Source organism: Haliaeetus leucocephalus, unplaced genomic scaffold (genome assembly GCF_000737465.1).
Source record: "Haliaeetus leucocephalus isolate CR32 unplaced genomic scaffold, Haliaeetus_leucocephalus-4.0 Scaffold339, whole genome shotgun sequence".
Taxonomy (NCBI): Eukaryota; Metazoa; Chordata; class Aves; order Accipitriformes; family Accipitridae; genus Haliaeetus; species Haliaeetus leucocephalus.
Genome location: NW_010972775.1, coordinates 9,256,832 through 9,279,947, shown reverse-complemented (window position 1 = coordinate 9,279,947; position 23,116 = coordinate 9,256,832).

Genomic DNA, 23,116 nt, shown 5'->3' with positions numbered 1-23,116 from the left:
ACACCAATTCTCTAGCTCTAAGGAATCCAGAAATAACCAAGGAAAAATAATAATGAATATGCAAAAAAAAAAAGAATTCAAAATTCACAGTAAGCTGTCTGCATGGGCTGCACCTAAACAGCAACTAAGGTAATATATGTGCAGCATGTCAAATAATGTTAAAATTGCAGCTGTTGATTGGAAATAAAATTAAGATTGTCTGAAACCACGACCAAGTTTTTGCATGGTATTCTGTAGTAACATGTGGTTTCCCACTCACTCTCCACAACTATCTTTCAGTGTGAATTGTGCTATGAGAGAACAGTAAGTACTCTCTAGAGCCTGGATGTACAAATTCTTTTTCACACTGAGGATTGGAGGAAATTCCTCTAAGAAATAATTTGTATTGCAACCCCACTAGGTGACCTTTACGGAGTCATCTTAACCACACCCTATGAGTTTTCCTGCAAAGTCTGGACAATTTAAAGCAGATCATAAAGGGCTTTGTTATCCTTTCTGAGTTGTAGGGTTTCTTTCCAGCCTTATGCATGCACTGCCTGAAGGTGACCCTGAGGTTCAGTGAAAACAGATGAATAGCACTTAATTCTCATGGGTGCATTTTAGAAACATAGCAGAAATGTAGATTGTGTGGAAAACTTCTGTCAGACTCATTAAGCAATTACGGTGATTTCTCAGAGAAATATAGTAACTCTTCTGGCAAGAGCACCCTTAAAAACAAGAACTATTCTTACAGATGCACTGCATTACTCCATAATTCCCCATTTCACAGGCTACCTCAATGGAAAATAGTTAAAAATCTGTTACATGTTAACTTCTGATCAGGTTCTCTCAACATCAAGTAGCATTTCCAAGATCTCACCATAACTTATCCTCTGCCTCAAAAGCTGTTTCATTAAAGACATTTTCAGTTTAGTTTTGTTTTTCTTTTTTGGTCTGTCCTGAAAACAATCATCTTCTGGGGGCAAATGCCATTATTTAAGCACATATAATGCTAAAACCCTTGCCATGAATAAAATACAGGGTAAACCCATAAAATAAAAGTTAGGTCTGAGAGAGAACAAAACAACGTACTATACAAATTGCAAAGACAAAAAAGCAATCATTTTCATCCCATGCCTTTTTTCCAAATTCCCATTCATGGGATAAATACCAACCAAATTTCTAAGTAGCACCATACTAGCCTTTTGGGGATGTCAGAATGGGGGAAGAGAGCAATTGGGTTTTGCTTTGAGGAAAGGAGTTGGAGTATTTGTTTATTTTTTATTAAATAACACCTGAGAAACACAGTTAAATTCCAGGAAATACTCAGTTGGCCTATGAATCTAAAATAATGATCTGAGTTTTTGCAGAAACTGTGAATTCCAGAAAGACTTGCTATATCATCACAAATACTCATTTCAACATTTACACGTCTGAAGCTCTTAGCCAGGAATGATTACACCGCTATTAAATTCAGAATAAGTGGTTATAAGAAAGCAAAATTATGCGAAGGCCAAAATTACTCTTGATAGAAAGATCTCACTGACCTCACTAATTCAATTAACAAGATATGGTCTCCAGTTCATGTAAACAAGGAGGTATTCTACCCTGATGCCCATCCATCTGGTTCCTCAGCATGAAAATACTTGCCAAAGAGCCCAGTTCACAACAGTCACTCTGTCTACGGGAAAATTCCACACACATTTTGTGAAATAGAAAGATAGTTTGGAATGTGACAACTCAAATTCACTTTTATAAGTCCAAATGCAGGGCACAAAAACTTGACACATTGTACAAACAAAGCAGATTTCACACTATGTGCAGCATCGAAAGAACATTCGTATTTTACATAGTACTCTAAGAAATAAATGAAAAAGAACAGATGTAGACAGACTGCAAAGGAAATTGGTCATGATGGGAGTCCTAACACAGAACTGCATCACCTTTTGCTCAAATGAAGAATGAAAGTATTTTCATGCTGACTTGCCTATAATGTCAAAGAATGATATGGAGAAAGTTAGTAGGAATAATTGCTCTACTCTTCTGGTTACTTCTAGTTGAAATGTTTACAAGTGTATGTGATTAATGGTAATCTGTCACTGTCAACACCTCTCAAAAGAGGAAAAGGCCAATATACAGCACTTCTACCACCATATATTATATTGTCAGAAGAAAACAGAATTCTAAGCTAGCCGTTACACCTTATAGAGCCACAAGCTGCCAAATACTAGAGCAACTGTCAGAGAGGTCCCAGAAGAAAAGGTAGCTGGCTGGCCAGGTGGAAAAGATTAGCCCAAAGCAAAAACCTTTCAGTAAAACATGTATAAACAAAAGAGTTCATCTCATATTCATTTTCTTATCAATGATGATGAGGAGTGCAGAGCAGGAAGAAGCAGAAAGAAAGCTTTTCTCTGAAATAGACAGGAAAGACATACAAGTCTCAGTGTTGACTGGATTGTATCTACAGATGTTTCAGTGAATATGTCAAAATCATTTCTTTTAACAGGAAACCAGAAAAATGTAAAAGATCTCACAAATTTGCAAAAAATTTCCAGCGGCTCTACTTAGCATGTTTGTCTCTCCAGTGTGCACATGGGCAATCTCAGGACACAGTCCTTTTTTTCTGCTCTATTCACAAATATGCCAGACTGTCTGTTGTCCCATAAAGTGGAAATTTAAACTGCATTTTGAATGCACAAGCTACTTTTAATATGCTTACTGTGAACAATACAATAAGGTCAATCATCATGCAACGTGGAGGGCTTTTTAAGCAATGAATATAATACACTGAGATATTCAGATAGGTGACAGTGCTCTTCACATTCAGTCACCTATACATTAATCTACAAGAAAGAGCATGGCCTTAGAAGATGCAATATAACAGCACAACTCACTATTGTCAGAGAACATTCCAGTAAACTGAATTCAGACACATGGAGCATATTTCTGGAGATTCAGCATTATTTGACACAGTCCTTAATCACTATTTCTAAAACTAAATACAATTAATTATAATGGTATATAAAGTTTCTGACCCTTTGGCAGCTTCAGTTCTAGGCAAAAGCAGAATATGAACACAATAAGGAACTAGTAGATGTCCTTTGTTGGGATCCTTAAAGCTAAATAAAGAACACAGATTTCGGAAACACCACGAAACAAAACAGAAAATAATAATTTTCAGTCTTTCCTCATCTGTTGATTTTTCATTAGTAATATTTAAGACCAAAATCATTTAAATATGAATTGCAAGGAAGTGGGATGTACTAAGAAGTGGAGATTTTACTTTCATGCTTTAAGATCTGTTTAAAAATTAATTTGTTGTTCCTGAGTAGATTTAACAGATGGGACTTTCCCAAGATTTTCTTGTGGCAGCACAAGGAACGTGTTGAAAACAGTTTGTAGTGCTTCATATGCTCTCCAACTACATGTGCATAGCTTGTTTCTGCTTTTCCACAGAGATTCAAAGAAAGTCTTTCAAAGATATATTCAGAGCTTGTTTTTCAGCCTCTTTGTTTTCACCACTTATCAGTAGAAACAGCTATGCCTTTTGTAAGATTTACATATTACTCTCTGGAAATGCCCTTACATAGCTTTGAAATTTTTTTCTCAATCTAGCCTACTACTATGCTACAGAGATCAATAGCAGCATACTTAGATACTTATAGTATATCAGTAATACTATAGTGGCATGCAGAACTATCCAGTCTAGTTCTAATAACCTCATTCTGGCAATAGAAGTACATCAGTATGTATATCAGTATATATATATATCAGTATTCCTGGCTATTTACATCCTTCTCCACTTGTAGGCCTTATACGACTTTCCATCCCAAGAAGCATGTAAACTCTTAGCAATAAAATGAAAAAAAAAAAAATCACTTTGTGTTTATATTTTAGTCCAGGCAGAAACTTTATATGTTAGCTATATAGTAAGATTGTACTGGAAAAAGTAGACAGTGATACGTTTCTCCTTTATCCTTAACCTTGCATTAAAAATCAATCAATCAATCAATTGGAAGAAAAACTTCAATTACTTTAAAGTAATTTAGAGAGTTAACACTCAATACAAAAGAAAAAAATCAGTGCTTTGGTCCAACCATATCCACAGCTCAGTACACTAGCTATATATCAGTTAACGTTTACTTGAAAGAGAAATAATAGGCATACACACGTGGCATAAATACACATAAAAGTTTAGCAATTAGTGCTGAAGAATTACAGAGAGATAATAGCTCACTGTAGATCAGGTTCCCCATAAGCTGCAAGGCACAGTCTTGTTTTGACACTTTTTAGCTCAATTCCTTCACTCTCAAGTTTTCCTTAACATACAGTCCTTCAGTTGTGCTAAGATAAAGATGCGGTTCTGCTGTGATGCAGTTAGAAACTCATGGTGCATTCAATTTACAATAGCAGGCATCAGCAGGAACTGAGTACATGTTTAGTTATACCACCACTCCAGCTCCTGCTGCTTTCTCTCTCAGTCCCTATCCTTGGTCATTAGATCCTCCCCCTTTGTTTCTAGTCTCAGATATATACCCTTAAAAGCATGTGCTGGACTATGTTCTGCTTTCCATCTCACTTTTGAGCTTTATATTTAATTTCCAATTTGTCTTCACCTTTCCCGTGGAAAAGGACACTTTACATGAAAACAAGATTCCGCTCTAGTTGGTACATTTATTTATTGTTTTAGGAGCCAGTGAATTTACTCAGCTTCAGGAGTGCCCAAAGATTCCTGCACCTGTCTTCCCTATAAACTTGGAGACTTCATTTTACTTCTTCCCTAGTTCATCTTACTGTAAAAATCTTAACACAATTGCAATATTGCTCATTGCTAGAAGAAATATTTCCACGTCTTAAAACAAACAAACAAAAAAACAAATTGGGGGGGGGGCTAATTAGCTAATGGCTGTACTATCAAAAAAATCAAAGTGCATTTCCAGAAGGTAGCAAGGTAAACATCATTAGCTAGAGAGTATGAGGGAGGCAAGTGCAGTCTATTATTTGCTGCAAATCAACAACTGTCCCTCATAAGCAGATTTAGGACTTAATCAAAACCGTGCGAACCATCTTTAATCTAGGAGGAAGTCCAAAGAAAGACTGGAACTCTGATATGAAAGCTCACTAAACTAGGACTTCCCTCGGAGCTAGGGAAGGTGATCGTTCCCTACTATGAATAGGCCAGATCAAGCTGCATAGTTGCACTGACACTCCTGCAGAGCAGCTGGCTGTATTCATTCAAAAAGATAATCATAAAGGAGTTCAAAAGTGACTTCAGCTCCCTTTTGCAAAATAATGGAAGGAGAATTTATTCAGATCGTGCCAAGTTGAACATTTATCCCCAAAGTATCTCAAAACATTTGTTTCAGATAAATTGACCTAAACTTCTATTTCCTTGTTAATTTGAGTCTTTGTAAATACTGAGACACTAAGCATTTTTGCAGAAAAGTTATTGGACACTTTAGCCTTCTCTGAATCAGAGAATTTATGCTTTTTCTGTTTAGTAGTGGCAATATACCTCCTTTGTTTCCTCTTACTTCTAGCCCTGTTGCCTGTTATCTTGTGTGTCCCTTCTTAACTGAAACTCCTATCCAATTTTATCCCTACAGATTTTTTTCTATTCCATTGCACTCACTGTTAGTTACATGCTCTTTTTCCCCATTTTGCATGATTTCTACTTGATCTTCAAGTCAGTGAAGAGTTCCTGATACAGCCATTATGGTCCATTTCTATCATTCCTATTTCACCTCCACATTGTATAATGTGTATAAAAGCAAATTTTCAATCTCCTTCAGCAGCTGCACTCTTTTATCCCTTAGCTTATCTTCCCAAGAGATCCTACGTATCAATTTCCTGAATTTGTAGAAGTCTGTTTCTCTGAATTGTATTATTCTGCTGCTCCAATATCTTCTTCTCCTTAAAGAGTGAGTTCTATCTTTTATGATATTTTTTACCTTGTGCTTTCAACTTAGCTTCTTAGTTCCCCACTATTAATCAGAAGCCAATCTAAAATAGCTGCTTCAATAGCTTTTCACAGCTTCTGAACCCAATTGCCCAGCATATTTGAGGACCTCTTTTTATTGTTAGTACTCATATGATCTTACTAAAAACTGGGAAAGCTATTAATACCACAGTTCTAAGAACAGTATAATCTGCATTTCTGCAGCTATTATATTAATAATAAGTACTATATTATTGTAAATAATAAATGTCAATAAATATAATATATACTTATGTGCAGTATAATACATAATACAAGAGGTATAATTATATGAGCATTATGTAAGTGGTAATATATATAGTAATATACTTAATATAACATATTGCTATTACCATATTTTTGTGTAGTAAAGTGAATTCATACAAGTGGCTATTAAAACCACTCAGAAAACATTATTTACAATATCTTGGTTGATTAACCCCAAACTCAGTGATATCTCTTCTAGTGCAGAGACATTATTTTCAGTGTTTATGTTTTTCATACTAATGTGTTGCCTCTACTGTGGCTCATAAAAGACCTCAGAAAAAAAGTATATCCAGAATATCAGAACATAATATACACAGCCAAATTTCCATAAGCTAAATCATTCCTCAGAGAAAGAATACGAGTATATGCTTTGATGAGAATATTTTATCAAGACTCTAGGATAAATCATTCTTCCCTAAAAATAGTTAAAATAAAGTAAGAATTCATGCTTCACAACAAAATAATCTTTGCAATTTTGGAAATGTTTCAAGTACTACTCTATATAATCACTTTACTCATTATTGTTACTTAAAACTTCTGTGTTCCCCTATAATCTTTTTCTAAAGCTCTCACTTGCAGGCTATAACCAAAACATGCTGAAATAAATAATAAACTTTGTATTTTACTTCCTTCCAGCCAAGGAATTCCAGGAGATGAATTATTAATGCATTACTTTAGACTCATAACAACTCTAGTTTCTCTTTATGCAGCTTCAAATACACCAGCTAGAGATGAACAGAAATAAGAAGGATCTAATCTATTCAGTATGAGCTCTAATTCCACTAATCATTATGTGAAAAATAAGATGTTATTTATACTTGCTATGGACAACAATTACCCTAAAAACAAGTGCACATACACTGCCTTGATTTCCTAAAAAAAAAAAAAAAACAACAAAACACACACAAAAAAACCCCAACCATTGAACTCTAGCAACCTGTGAATATTTCAAAGACAGTTTTTAGAGGTTTTATGACAAGTAGTGACGACTAAAGAGAGGGGAGGGGAGGGAGAGGGAGAGGGAGAGGACACAAGGGCAGTCAGTTGGCCAAACAGCGTGTGTACAGCTCTATATCTGCCACAGCAAATATTCTGTGTCTTGGCCAGTCAGACGTGTAAGTGACATGGGAGGGAGCTAAAGGCAAACCAAAGGATACCAGGGACATATTAGCAGGTGCATAAAGCTCTGGGGTGATTAGAAGTTCCTCCAATTATTGTACTGGGGAGTCATATTATGTGCTGATAATGTACTAGAAGCTTTATGTTATGTTGAGTCACCATCCCTGGAGGTATTCAAAAAGCGTGTAGACAAGGCAATTTGGAACATGGTTTAGTGGGCACGGTTGATGGTTGGACTTGATGATCTTGAAGGTCTTTTCCAACCTAAATGATTCTATGATTCTATGTTTGTGGAAAAGAAATCAACATAAATAAAAAATAATTTTAAAAGACTGCATTAGTTCTCCTGCTCAGGTAAACCCTTGGAAGTTTGCTAGTTTTGTGTAAATATGCATCTAGTGCTCTTGTCACTCCTAGAAGTAATGACAGCAGCATCCCAAATAATCCAGCTATTTTTGCCAGCAATGACCATTTTCCTAGTAGAAAAAATACCATTCTCTTTAATATGGGTAGCATGTAGGTTAACAAAAAAGTAGTCTTTGACAACATCAGCATTAGCAATACGGCTCAAGACTAATGTTGATCTGCAGTTTACACCTATTTAACCATTACTGAATATCTATCCTGCTCTGCAGGTGGGAGATTAGTTTTCTTAAAAACACTTTATTCTCGATTACTTTAAACACTGGGAAAAAATCAAGGTTCAAAAATCTGGAGTTTTTTCAAACATAGAAAAATTTAGATTACATGTCAACCTCACATCTAGCAAGCATTCGTTCTCTCATATTAAAATTTCCCTCTTGAACACAACATTAGCCAGAAGTTTATCTGCCTTCAAAACTTTGAAGAATTGAGAATTAGGCTAGGAATGCACAATGAGTATCTTTCCAGAAAAACTTTACCCCTTCTTCCATTTCCATTACTGTAAAAAAAATTGGGATTTTATCTATTTTTTTCACTATTATGGTACTATGAATTATTTCCTGTAACTAATTGCAGTTTATGAACCATTTGAGAACTGATCACTCTTTGTGCTTGTGATTTGCTACTCAGTCATATAAACAGCAATTTTTATTCTCCAATCAAGTAATGTTGGCTTAAAGATAGGGAAAGAATCCTTCATAACAAAAATGTGTAGGAAATTTTTTTTAATATTTAAAAACCATTTCTTCCCTCATATACCTAGCTATGTATGTGACCTAACAAATAAGTACTAGTATTTATAATAATAATAAAAAGACATTCCTTCCATTAAAGGAATTACAGTACAGATATATAGCAAAATACATCAGATATCCCACCCTATATATGTCTAGGAAAGCAATGAGTTCTCTCAATGTGGAAGGGTGTGCTTTAAGCACCATAAAACCCCAATCATTTTGAGTTTTCCTGGAGAAAACTTGAAGCAGGATGATGTTACAGTTGTTAAATTTGCTGTATCTTACTGAAAATGGAAGAGTTTTCTCTGCTGTCAGTGAGGAAAGCAGAGGACGGTAGAATACAGGTGCCACAATGTACAGCAGAATCCTCTGGACGTTCCTGTTCAGAACTTCAAAACAATACATCTTCATTCAGATTCAAACCTTTACTCTGCAGAATATGCTGAAATCCCTCAGGAGAGCTGTAAAACATTTTCTGCAGCAATTCCTAGTATCTGAGAAAGCATCCCTTGAATCTTCCTACAGAAACATGTAAACCTCAGTGAAACAAGTCAAACAACAAAGAAAACAACAATGATGACATTATAATTGCAGGGTGAAAAACTTACATACTTTGGCAAGCATCATTATGACCAAGTATTTTGTTTGTATGTTTAAAAACACCACAGAACTTTTTCCTCTTCCCTGAGGAATAGAAACACATAAACCCTGGGTTAAATAGAATACAAACCTAACTGATGGTCCCTCTTTTCTCTGAGTACGGCGAGTTCTAGCAGAAATGAACAAGCCTTGAAGACAGATGTGAAGGAGACCACATAGGGTCACAGAGAGACACAAATGCAAGTTCAGGAAACAGTAGAACCAGGTTAACTGGACTGCCTGAGTTAACTCCCCTGAGCAGAGCTTCAGTTTCAAAGTAACTTCTACTGAACTAACCCAGGGATGTTTCACCATACTGCAAAGAAATCAAGCCCTCAGGGCAAAAATGACTATGTTTTCCAAAATGGGCTCGTGACTCAACACCTGCATAGACCATCCTGTTTACAATGAATATATTCATTTTTTTACAAAGCATACAGTTCTCAGAAAACATTTGGCTTAACATCTTACAGACAGAATGAGCATGATCTCACAGGATAAGCCTATATATTTGGGAGTTAATATTCAGAGACACAGGAAAATCTAGCACTGGTTAATGTTCACAACATTAACTGTAAGCAAAACAATTGAATTCAAATATTGTTGTGATCTACAATCACATCATCCTTTTTGAAGTTTCATAGGGTTACACCAAAGTCACATTTGACAATTTATTATGAAGCTTATATTTTACAACATAATAGAAAATATATATACCAAAAGTTGTTTGGAACAGAGGCACAGAGTTTACAGAGTTGCTTCCGTAGATGAGTAGAGTCAGCTACAATGCCATTGCTGTTCATGCAGTCTAAAAAAAGCCATATGGAAGACAAGAATATGCAGGATTCAAGGTCAAGCACAATTATTTCAGAAGTGAACAGAAACAGTGACCCTGAGGAGGCCAGGGCTTTGCAGTGCATCCGCAGATACCTTCACCTGTAGCAAGGTCCTGAAAGAATACTGAAAGGCTTTTAAACTCCAAAGAGACAAGTTTAATTGGAATTAAACTAAAAGAGTTGCCATCTTAAACAGAGATGGCACAAAAGGAAAATGAAAGCAGAACACAATAAAAATAAAGTATACAAAATTCTTCCCAGCCTACTGTCCATGCAGGCATATCTTTGGTTCTAGAGTTGATTTTACCCAGCTCATTAATTTTCTGAGTTGCAGAAAAATCCACCCAGTCTTCTCTGATTCTTAGGAAGTTCCTTCCACCCCCTCTAAGGCCAGGCTGGCTGCTCCCAATTCAAGCCTTCTGATTTGCTGCCAGTGCAGTCTTCATAACCTCCTCTCTAGGCAGGCTCAATTCCACCCAATCTTCTTAGAGAAACTTGAAGCCATTACAAGCAGAAAAAAACATAAAAGGCATCAAATACTGTCCATAGAGACAGCAACAGAAAAACAACAAGGTCAATTCCAAGAAACTCTCTACAAAATGTACATTATTACTTTGTGACTTTTCATTTAGTCTCACAAATTCAAAATAAACTGCTTTCCTTTCAGAATATTGCATAACTCGAGCACACATTCCTACACTGAAGTCCTTAGTTAGTAGGTGGCCTAAAAAAATGTGCTTATCAAAGAGAAGGTGCATCTTTTTCATTGCTAGAAGAGTTACACAGAAGAATAAACAATTGTTTTATTTTGAAGTACTAGTAGTGGTGTTTTAAAGAAAAGGTATTTTAAGTATTATCTTTTAGAGAAAATGGCTCTTTACTATCTCCTCCTTTCTAGGCGGAAAGACTAACATAAAATTAAAATGGCTTTTGCACCGTCCTAAAAATAAAATAAATGAGTACATACACTGGAATAAATGTGCAAAGCTACAGAATTTGGCTCGCTAGACTTTTTGTGATTTCTGCTACAGCTTTACAAAACAATGAACATGTTCAGCAAGGTAATGAAATCCTTCTGGATCAAACTAAAAGTGTAAAGCAAGTTATCAGAAAGTTTTCTCATCTACTGCATTCTGTTCTCTGTCTCACAGAGGCTCATATCACTTCTGTCGCCCCTACCATGAGAAATGCCACCAACCAAGAACTATAAAATCTCTCCTGACACTAGTTATGACAATTTAAGAGTTCGCCTTTTTTTTTTTAATTTGGCATATAAAGTTTTCTGTCAAAATAGTTACAGTCTTTTTGGAAAGGTTTTCCTGTTCTGTCTAGATTTTTGTGCAAGTTTGTCCCCTTGTCATTTGGAACCGCATCCATAACATTTTAATGGCAATTGCTGGACCTTCCACTCTCCTGCTGAGCTTTCTCAAATAACTTTGACATTTTTTATTCCCCAGACTAGGCTGATGAACAGTTTGGGTTGACAAACCATCCCAACCAGCTATATCTGTGACTGCCAAAAGCCGCTCAATCTTAGCTATTAAAGCCACTAAAATGTTTCAAATTCAGAAGCTTATTAAAGGTGTTTCAGGACTCCAACTGTATCTCTGAACAAAACTAAGTTACAAGTTTTTTAAAAAAACACAGCCATAAATGGGTATCCTCTTTGGCAGTGATTTTATAAGTACTTTCCAGTTCTCGTCCATACTATAGATTTCTGTCTTCCTGTTACATCTTCAGCTAATTGAGTTCCAGACTAAAAATGGGATACAATAATTAATCTAATGCATTATGAGAATTGATGTCAGTATTTGCTTGTTTTTATAGATCATCTAAATACTAGTAAATAAGGATAGAAAAAAAATCACCAAAATAGCTCACCTGATGACATCTCAATCAATTAAAAGAAAACTTATCTAGTAAGGAATATATACAATGAAAAATAAGTTCTCCTTTTTACTTTCTTTCAACTGTATTTCACCCTACAAATATTATAACTGTTTTCCAATTGAATTACAGAATTCTAGGAGCTGAACCTTCCCCATGGTCAGGAAACCTGGCTTTAAAGGCTGGATAGGTGTTTCATAAAAACATAAATTTAATTCTGATTTGGCATCAGTCTCTCTTAATTTTCAATAAACCAGAAATTCTGAGAAAATTTTGCCCTAAAAACACTGACGTGCAGTATTCCTGAAACAAAAGGTCCTGGGGTCATGTCAAATTAACTTGACAATATGCTCATAGGACCAGTGAAGCACAGAAGACCCTGAGAGCAGGGCAGGGCTCCTCCCACACTGCTCCCTGGGCAGAGCTACTATGCTTCACACAAGCTGAACCCCAGGACTGCAAGGAGCCAGGAACCTAGCAGCCCTAACCTTAACACAATTTCACACTGAAGTACAGCAGGATTCAGGACAGAGTCCCCTTGGTCACCTCATTCCTTGAGGACTGAATTCAACATATTCAGGGCCCACATCTCTGGAGCAAACTTGTCATGGGAAAACCCCTATGGCCTGTGACCCAGAGCTTCTATTGTCCATGAATGGGACTGACCCACTAGTTTCATCCAGCAAAGGAAATGTCTAACTTCCAATATTTGCTGGGTATTTTATTTTATCAGAAAATTTCCTACCAGCTCTTGTTGCCAATTACTTCCCGAGCAATAGGTAAATTCAAAGAAAACAACTCCATGACTGCAAGCAGCTGCAGCACTTCAAGTTAATGCACAATCTGTCCAAGCCATGGCAGCGCACGCACCATTCATTAGCTCTGTCTGGATACTCACACAAAGACTGTGACACAGCTGAACACCATCTATGAGGCTGCCCCAGGCACATTTGGATATTTTCTTGAGCAGACAATACCTGTAATCAGGTTTTTGTCTGAATCTAGTGGTGCATCATGCGTGGAAATCAATAACAATTTCCTACTGTTTCCCAAGTCTTTAATATATTTATATTTTAAATTAAAGAGAGCTTCATCTAAACTGCTGCCTATGACTGTGTTTTGGTATACCACATCATTTCAGAATCTATCTTTCCCATTTTTATGGGGTGACATATATACTCCTACATCTAAAATGCTTTAGTTACACAAACAAGGGAAAGGAGAAAAAAAAAAACCACAAAACAAACAAACAAAACCAAAACACTACTTTGTTTGCATATAAAAGTTCATGGAAATCAAATCATAATTTCAATTCTTGTTTTTCTAGAATCAGTGGAAAACAAGTTGAACTTAATCATCCGTTTCCAAAGGGAGACTTCAAGCATTTTAGATTAATTAGGAATAGTCTACCAAGATCATTCACTTGGCCTTAATCTGCTTCTTGGGGTCTGAAAACACAACAGAGGATGTGAATTGGAATGTCACCTGGAAGAATTACTGGGCCCACTAAACAGTCATTCTCTTGGCCATTATGCTGAGCTGTCAGAATAAAAGTGTTTTCTGATCCTATCCTCTCATTTCAGTAGGAATCAATTTACATTGTGCACATAAATCTATGAAAGACAGATTGTACAAGACATTACCTAAAAAGAAAAGCTTCTGATGTATTTTTAAACTTAAAAGTACATCAAAAATATGTACTTATCTTAAGCTGAAAGACGTGTAATCTTTTTATTTGTCCCTGTTAACATGTCCTATGAAAACAGACTGGTCTGTTCTTTGGTCTGTGAAGGTTTCTAACTAGTCCACTTCAGTCAAAATGGAAAAAGAATTTTCCCTCAAATTATTCTCTTAGAAATAACCTCAGTGTGTCTTCCACAGGTTGTTTCAAAAGCCTGAACATTGACCCAAGTGACAGTGAGTGATACAATGATTATTCTGGAGCACACACAGCTTCAGAAGATGCCTTTTTGATCAAACATTTTCAAAATAATCAAGTAACAACCATTAGCAGGAAAGTATTTCTAATAATTGACTGTAACTATAGAGGGAAGAGGTCCTTTGTATAAGATAGAATACTCGTGTGAAATGCACACCCTATATGTCTGGACACCATCAAGTTTATACACTAAAAAAAAATTGAAAAGAAAAAAGAAATTAACAGGAAGTCTTCCTGTACATTCTATTCACATTACCTCCTTTGTATGCATACTTAACCATGAAATCCAGTGCTATGTCTTGTATTGGCTTTGTGTGGTAAGATTTTGGTAGCGGGGGCGGTTACAGGGGTGGCTTCTGTGAGAGGCTGCTGGAAGCTTCCCCTGTGTCTGACAGAGCTAATACCAGCCGGCTCTTAGACAAACCCGCCGCCGGCCAAGGCCAAGGCCAAGCCCACCAGCAATAGTGGTAACGCCTCTGTGATAACATATTTAAGAATGAAAAAAAGTTGCTGGGACAGACAGAAACTGCAGCCAGAGAGAGGAGTGAGAACATGTAAGAGAAACAACCCTGCAGACACCAAGGTCAGTGAAGAAGGAGGGGGAGGAGGTGCTCCAGGTGCTGGAGAAGAGATTCCCTGGCAGCCCGTGGGGAAGACCATGGTGAGGCAGGCTGTCCCCCTGCAGCCCAGGGAGGTCCACGGGGGAGCAGATATCCACCTGCAGCCCATGGAGGACCCCACGCCAGAGCAGATGGGTGCCCGAAGGAGGCTGTGACCCCATGGGAACCCCGCGCTGGAGCAGGCTCCTAGAAGGATCTGTGGAGACAGGAGCACATGGACCTGGTTTTCTGGCAGGATTCGTGACCCCGTGGGAGACCCATGCTGGAGCAGTGTGCTCCTGAAGGACTCCACCCTGTGGAGGGGACCCATGCTGGAGCAGTTCGTGAAGAACTGCAGCCCATGGGAAGGACCCATGTTGGAGAGGTTCATGGAGGACTGTCTCCCGTGGGAGGGACCCCACACTGGAGCAGGGGAAGAGTGTGATGAGTCCTGCCCCTGAGGGGAATGAAGCAGCAGAAATAACATGTGATGAACTGACCGTAAACCCCATTCCCCATCCCCCTGTATCGCTGTGGGGGGTAGGTAGAGAATCCAGGAGTGAAGTTGTGCCCGGGAAGAAGGGAGGGGTGGAGGGAAGGTGTTCTGAGATTTGGTTTTATTTCTCATTACCTTACTCTGGTTGATTTGTAATAAATCGAGTTAATTTTCCCCAAGTCGAGTCTGTTTTGCCCATGACAGTAATTGGTGAGTGATCTCTCCTGTCCTTATCTCAACCCACAAGCCCTTTGTTATATTTTCTCTCCCCTGTCCAGCTGAGGAGGGGGGGATGATAGAGCGGCTTTGGTGGGCACCTGGCATTCAGCCAGGGTCAACCTACCACGTGTCTGCAGCAAATAATCCATTTATTGGGTTTGGGTCTTATCGATAGCAGTAACATCCATCAGCAGCAAATTTTACATCAGCACCATAAAAATGTTGTGGATTAACATCAACCCTACATAGATACTGCAAATTAATGTCCCTATTTTTGCTGTATGCAACACATACATACACACATTCATTTTATTCTACATTTTATCTGCAAAGTATGTTCCAGTATAATGCCTTCAACATCTAAATAGACTAATGCTGATGGTCATGGAAAGTTGAAATAAAGCAATAAATATTCTATATACTTGCATGAAAAAGATACAGATCATCAATACTGATGATACAGATACTGAGTAAGGTTAGAAGACTGAAAGTTGAAATATTCTGAGGAAATTAAACTGAGATATATACAGTAGGGTTTAGACATGGAAATATTCAGGTGAAACAGTGACAAGAATTTTCTGAGGTTTTTCTATAGTGAAGCCTCTTAGGCAATGAGATCATATCACCATCACTCCTCTTTGAACGCTGTCACATTGAATACTCCTCACTACAATGCAGTAAAAATGTCTGATTAGGAACAACTTTGTGCCAGAGGGAGATGAGATGAGACAACCTTCCAGCTTGAATCTGTGCTTTTAAAATTATGGGCATGTTCTGGTTTAATGCTGAAGTCTAGAATTGCACTAAATTCCTCTTACATTATCTGTATCTAAAGTATTTAGGTGGCTCAGCTGAGAAAATACTTTTCTTGCTTTATGAAATATTGAGCTCTGTATGCACCCTACAAAGGCAGGATTACAGAGGATTAAACCACCAGACATGGGTTCAGTACATTTTAAATTTTAATTGTCATTTCTCAATTTGGGGCTTCAATACAGCAGTTATACATATTTGCATGTGTGTAATGAAACTTGATACCTGTGTACCTATCCTACTGAGATGGGTTGACAAATCAGAGCCAAGGAGCCAACAGTTCTACTTAAAAAGTTGCAAGACAGTCATTCTACAATATTGCACTTTATTATCAATCCTTGTATAACATATATTCCAGAATAAAACACAAATATCTCTATCAGAAAAACAGTATGTCACAAAGACTACTTTTCACTAAATGTTCCTGCAATCCCTTTCAATTTCAGTAAATGTTTTTATCCCAACATTCATTTCAAATTGATTGGGCTATCAACCAGACCTTTATCAAGTGTGATGTAATTCTTAAAAGCATCCAAAGGTAGTTTTCAGATGTAAGGTTATATTTCTTCCTTTACACACATGAGTTTCTTTAAATTAAGGAATTTCATTGAAAAATATCATAGCATAGCTTAATTAGGAATGTACTTAATCCCCATTTGATTGGTGAAGAAAGTTATAAAGCTTTCATAACCATAATACTAATAAGAGCTTCATGTCCTTCAATTTTATATTGCGCCATAAAATTACAGTGTATTTTCTAATATATGAAGTGGACATAAACTAGTCTTGTAGTATTCCACGACATTCATAGTAGTACTATAAATACAATTCCCTTTCATTTACAGAATTTGAATAAAAGCATAGAGTTCCTGTATCTACAGAAAAGATATGCATTTTCACAACTCATGTTGTTGCTCAAAATTACAAAATTTTGTCTGAGGAACTACTAAATATTTCAAGCAAGTACCAGAAAAGTCTGAAAATGCTTTCCAAAAGATGAAACATTCAGTAAGTTAGATTTTATTAAATCTCAGTGTTCTAAGTTAGATTATATTAAATCTCAATGTCCTATATATTGCAGAACAGATTGTAAAATGATTAGGCTGCAGATGGCATGTTCTTAAATGAATGATTTCTAGGAGAAAACTATTTATTGTTATGATTTTCAGTCACTGACAGTGTCAAATTGTTTAAATTATTTAAAAGGAGACTTTTAAAAAATGCTTTAAACATTTGGTTCTTCGCATTTTTTCACATATAATAATGAGGTTAAGATTTAAAAAGAAAAATACATTTCTTTTTAAAAAACATTAAGTTTAAAGGGTAACATAACAACTTTTAAAAAAAAGAAGAAAATGAATAATGCATGTTTGGATGTGCAGAGCTATCTGTGATCATGATCAATGGCTACAGTATTAGTCAATGTTAACATTACCTTTTTATTACTTTTGTAACATTAAAACAATACTTGGGTTAGAAAATGAGCTCCACAATTCACCTTTTTGTCTGAACATTTACATTTTTAACAGAAAATCTTCACTTCTCCATGACAAAAGCATATCAGAAATTTCCACTCCAAACAAGGGTTCAACTAGCTGTCTCCTTCCACCCGCAGATTTCCAACCATCACTCTAATGGAAAGACCCCTTGTGGTACTCCTAGTCTGATACAGAGTCTGACCTTGAATCCAGAACAGAAATTTCTGACACTGGCCAGCCGTGTCCTAAAATTCTTGTGGGATCTGGTAATTTATAGAAACCTTCTCACTTAGGGAAATCAATATGAGCATTTTTAGAGTTCTGGGCTCTGTATTTAATAAAGATCCACAACTCTCTAGGCTAGTGTTATCAAACGAGTGAATCATCAGTTCACCCATGAACTCATTACAATTTCTTTTTATGAAGAACCCAGCTCATGTATTTATCCTGGGCTTGATCCTACATGCATTGAACACCCAGCCTGGAGGAAGGCACTGAGCATCCCACAGGTGCAAGCCTGTGAGAGACTGAATTGTTATCTCGAGCTATTTGTCTCAAAGATTGTTTGTTATGAGAGACTGGACTGTCATCTGAAGCCATTCATCTCAAGGACTGTTTGCTGCGAGGAGCCACTTATCCCAGAGGTGGCTTGTTTAAGCAGGGCACTCCTCTGTCCATAATGATGATTGCCAGGCCAGAGGCATCCAGGGGAGGAGACAGGCCAGAGCCAGCAAAGAATGAGGAGACTACCATTGTCATGGAAACTGTAGTCTTTGAGATAATGCACTGGTTTCTGGTGTTGATCACGCAAAGGTTGTGTGATAGACAAAACCTGCAGTGCGTGAACAGTGCGTGAACAGTACGTATGTGCATGCATCGGACTATGCCCTATAAAAATCCTTGGAGACAAGCTGTGATGTGCACCCATCACCGAAGAATTGAAGACTGAGGACCAACGGCACACCGCTAGATCCATGGTGGTGACTATCCTTGCAACTCTATCCCGACTGCTTGCTTGATTTCTGCCTTTTCTTCCATTCTATCCTATTGCCACTGTTTTCTACTTTTGATAATAAAAGCTCTTTTGGGCATACAGCATTTGACCTCATTTGTGTCTTAATCTCACTCTTGGGATCATATTAAAACCTTCACCGACATTGGATCAGGACAAAGCCTAAACACCATTAACAAGTCCACACACTGAGCAGAGGGAGATACACAAGAGGGAAAACAACCACCAGATGGTACTACTCTAGTTACTGCTATAGACTGTAACAGATATACATCTACTATCAGAAATATTAAAGACTAGAGGGAATTTAGCTTTTTGAGAAAAATAATTAAAGAAAGGAAGTAAAAAAAAAGGCTCTGCTGTACCATCAAATGTACCTAAAATAGTATATGGACACAAATGTTATTTTACAGCTTAAAGGACCTCCATATGTTACATGTACTTTAGAAGGTAATGTAAACCAATGACATTATGCACTAAAAACTTGTATTACACTCTCTATAATAAAAATGAGTGGGAAAAATCATTACAAAAGCAAAGAATGTTTGATAATTGATGCAAAAAGCTCATTCTACAAGCTACAGGACTTCTACTTGTTCTACTTTACTATCAAGAGTGCAAATATGAAGCTTTTCAACTTCTATCTAACATAGCCAGGATTTTTGCAAAGGTACAGGGATTCAACTAACAAATCACAATGAAGCCAAAATTACAACATAACCATGGGTCTTTTGCAGATCTAAGTCTAGAGATTTTGTACTATAGAAATAAAATTAATAATAAAAAATCTATGTTACTACATCTGAATTTAGAAACTTCACATTGAATGCATCAGGTTTTAAAGATAGAATTGGTGACCAGATTATCATCATAATATTTACTGATTTCATACAGCATTGCACAGCCATTTACATTTTATATTTTAACATAGCTAGTGGGAAAAGCTACTCTCACCATGTTACAAGAGGAAGTCTCAGACATGGTTCTAAATCAAAAAGAGTTTTCAGCATCATTATAGGTTTTTGCAATTAACCCTTCATTTTCATTTAGCAAATAAAATGTGTTTGGTTACTTTATAACATAAAATTAACATGTCTCATAACATAATGCAGCTTGCGTTACCGTGTAACTGAAGTGTTTGCACTTGTATGTGCTTACACATCTTCTGTTTAATTAAACAGCACCAGTTTCTATGTGACTTGCATGCAGAAGTGTCAGTGTGATAGAAGGATGGTCAGTAGTTAGTCAAATTAATCACAAAATACTTTTACTTACATTCAGAAAGTGTGAACTAGTGAGGAGGGAGAATTCTAGATACAAGTAGCTCATGAGATGTAAAGGGGTAAAGAAGCTAAAATGAGAATAAAAACAGCATTTTTCTATCTTGTGGGATGGCATCAGGAAATAAAGAGACTTTTCTGAATCTCAGGCATGGAGCTTAGTCAACGTTAATCATAGTTCGGTTCCGGGTGAGATAGGTATGCAATTAATTCTTACAGTATTATAGTTACCAAGTGAGACTATAACTTCTCCCTTGCTTTGCTCTTAAATTCATTTTTCAAATTCTACATTCTTCAGTAGGTACTTCAAGAGTGTGTTTGGAGAAGGCATATTTTAAAAGCTGTTACTAACTGAATTCCAACCGTGGACCTAAATAAAACATACTATAGCCTAAAGAAACCAGTAAGTTAATTAAAATTAATGTGTTTTTTCCTTGTGATGAGCCCAGAATGCAGGTAAACTGTCCAAATAGTACCCAGGTAGACAACACTTTAGCCAGCATTTGTTGCCCAAAGCTTCTAAAAGTTAACCCTTCAAAGATTCATCTTCAGTTATGCAGTAAAAAAAAAACCAAGTCATTGATTTAACCCTTAAGATAAAAATACATTAGTTTGAAAATGGCTGGAGTCATTCCAGGAAATTCAGCTAATCTCAAACTCAGGCTGGTTCTACCTGGGTGCTCTCAAGAGAAGTAAAATGTTCAACTCTTGGGTACCTACTTTTGAAAATGCTGACAAACCTTGTAAATGCACCTGTGGTACAGATGAAAAAAAGCTTGGAAATGGAGGAGAGAAATAGGATTGATTTTAAAATCAAGTGAAACCCAAAGAACATTCAGGTAAAATTGGTAGAATTTTGAACAAATTCTATTTTCTCAGTCAACTCACACATCCAAAGAGCTGTAGCCCTGAAGCCATATGGTATGTCTACCACTGGAATTTGATGTCCAGATTGATTTATTAGACATAATTACCATTTCTATCTGATTACTTGTATAAAAAAATGCTAGTGGGAGAGATGGTGTTTCAAGTGTCTAAATTCTAGGAAGTGTTAATGTTAAATAAATAGAATAAAATAAAAAAGAACAATGATTTAAAACCATACAGGTGTCAGTAATTCTATTGTTATCTTGATATGCAGCTGTCCCCAGAAAATTACATCAAATTGTGTCCTTGGTTAAAGTCACACAACTGCCCTGAACTATATTGTTCAATTAACACGACTACAGAATTTGGCCCCAAAAGTATGTTTTACTCTTTTGCTGAAAGGACAAGTCTCTGAAAGCATGGGTACAAAACAAGAAAGGAAATAAAGTGATTCAAATGTGCCACTATTTGTAGCTACCCAAGTGAAGTTTGAATCAAGGACAGTTTTAAATACATTTGTGTTGTAAATCCAAGACAGCGTGTCTAATCTAGTGCTACTTCTTATACAGGAAAAAGCTACTCTATACAACACAGACTTAATATAACTAGGGATGTCTTATCAGAAACACTCCTCGATGTGAAAAAGAACCTCAGGACACACCTTACTTTCCTTTTTCTTTTTTTTTTTTTTTTAAGTACTGGTTTTTCCAAGCAAACACAAATCAAGAATATTATACTTAAAGGCCATGATTGTACTTTCAGCTCACAGTCACTAAAGAAATTCTAAAGCTATAACAAAAGACATCCAGTGTGGTAAGTGTAATTACTAAATATGAAAATATTAATGAGTCAGATTTTTAAGATGTAACTTTACATGTCCATCACATTAAGTTTTAAATCTGAGAGTGTTACCAATTAATATGTAGAATATGATTGAAATTACCAGGGAGCTGCTAAAGTCCTGGGTATAGCCCCCATCAGTTAATATTTAAAATAGGGAAACAATAACTAGACATGATTTAGGGTTTAGGAACTAACTACTAGACAATGGGCCTTCATGTTTATGTCAGAAAAGGTAATGGATTGTGGTCTGGTCAATAAACCTTAAAGAACCGCTTGGAACTGCCAAGATTAGGGAAGAAGTAGGTAAAAGGTAATTCTTACATGGGGAGATCGTGACCACCAACTCATTGACCACCTACTCAAATGATACCACCTACTCAAAAGAAGACAATGAAGGAAGAAGACAGAGTCTGCTCACGAATTTACATGAGGGGTGAAGAAGAAAAGCCCAATCATTAAGGAAAATAATAATGAATATGTGTATATTCATCTGTGTGCATAACAAAGGAAGCAACTATTCCAAACGTTGAGTAAGTGTGTGCTAATACATTTACAGCTCTTCACAGGCCTGTGCTGAAAAGGTCACACTTATTGGAGCTTTAATCATTACTTAAAACAGATTGTTTTCACCTCTGCTTCAATGCTCTTTCCACCCTGTAGGAGAGACACAGGTGAGACCTATTGTTAGATTTAACATCTTTTTAAAAAAGTGAGAGTGAAATCCTGACTGCCCTGACTTAACAAAAGAATCTAAATCACTGTTACTATACAGGGCAGAAACACACACCTCCAGCTTTGCTGCATCCTGAATGTTATTCATTCATTATTACTTAATTACTTAACTTATGAATGTTATTCATACATTACTTAACCTGAAAATGTTAATTGGGGGGGGGCTGTTAAATGACAAACATCAGGAAGCACAATGGAAAATTATTCAATGAGAAATACAGAAAATAACTTCTCTAAATTTTGCATGAGTGTAGCATTAAAATTGCATTCTATTCCTGTTAAGATCAAGAATTTTAGAATGATCCCTCTGACAAATGTGTTTAATCAGGGTCTGTGAATATAATTTTATACCAATTGCCACTGTATGTTGTTCACTCTGGTTTCAGGTACACATACATGTCATAGTCCCAGGAAATCCCAATATGTAAAAATAATTTCTTTCCTTACCCAGTCCTTGCTCTGTGCAGATACCCAGCTGAGAATGGTTCCAGCTTCTCTGATGTGATCATACAATCTCTGAGCAAACATGGTACATTAACATCTTTTTTAATCTTACTTTTCACTATGAGCAAGAACTGCAGATGACTTGCATAATGCAGCTGTACAAACATGTGGAAGAGTCATTGAAATGAAAAGGGCTGTGTCATGCATCTCCAATGACAAAGATAACCAATAAAAATGCAATTACTTTGAACAGCTTCTGTTTATAAAAAAGAACTGTGATTGACTTAGGATAACCCTCCAAAATTTTAAACTTTCTTCCCACATGCTGGTTTCCAAACACTTTTTCTAAATGAGATGTAGAAAAGAATTAGCCTTTGGGAACGGTGTAAATTCTGTCATCTTTAGTACCAGTATTGCTATCATACTGAATATGACTCTTACAATTAACCTTCCATTCACATTAGAATATATCTGTGTGTAAAAAACCACACAAATTCAAATAAAAGTTATATATACAATAATAGTTGATT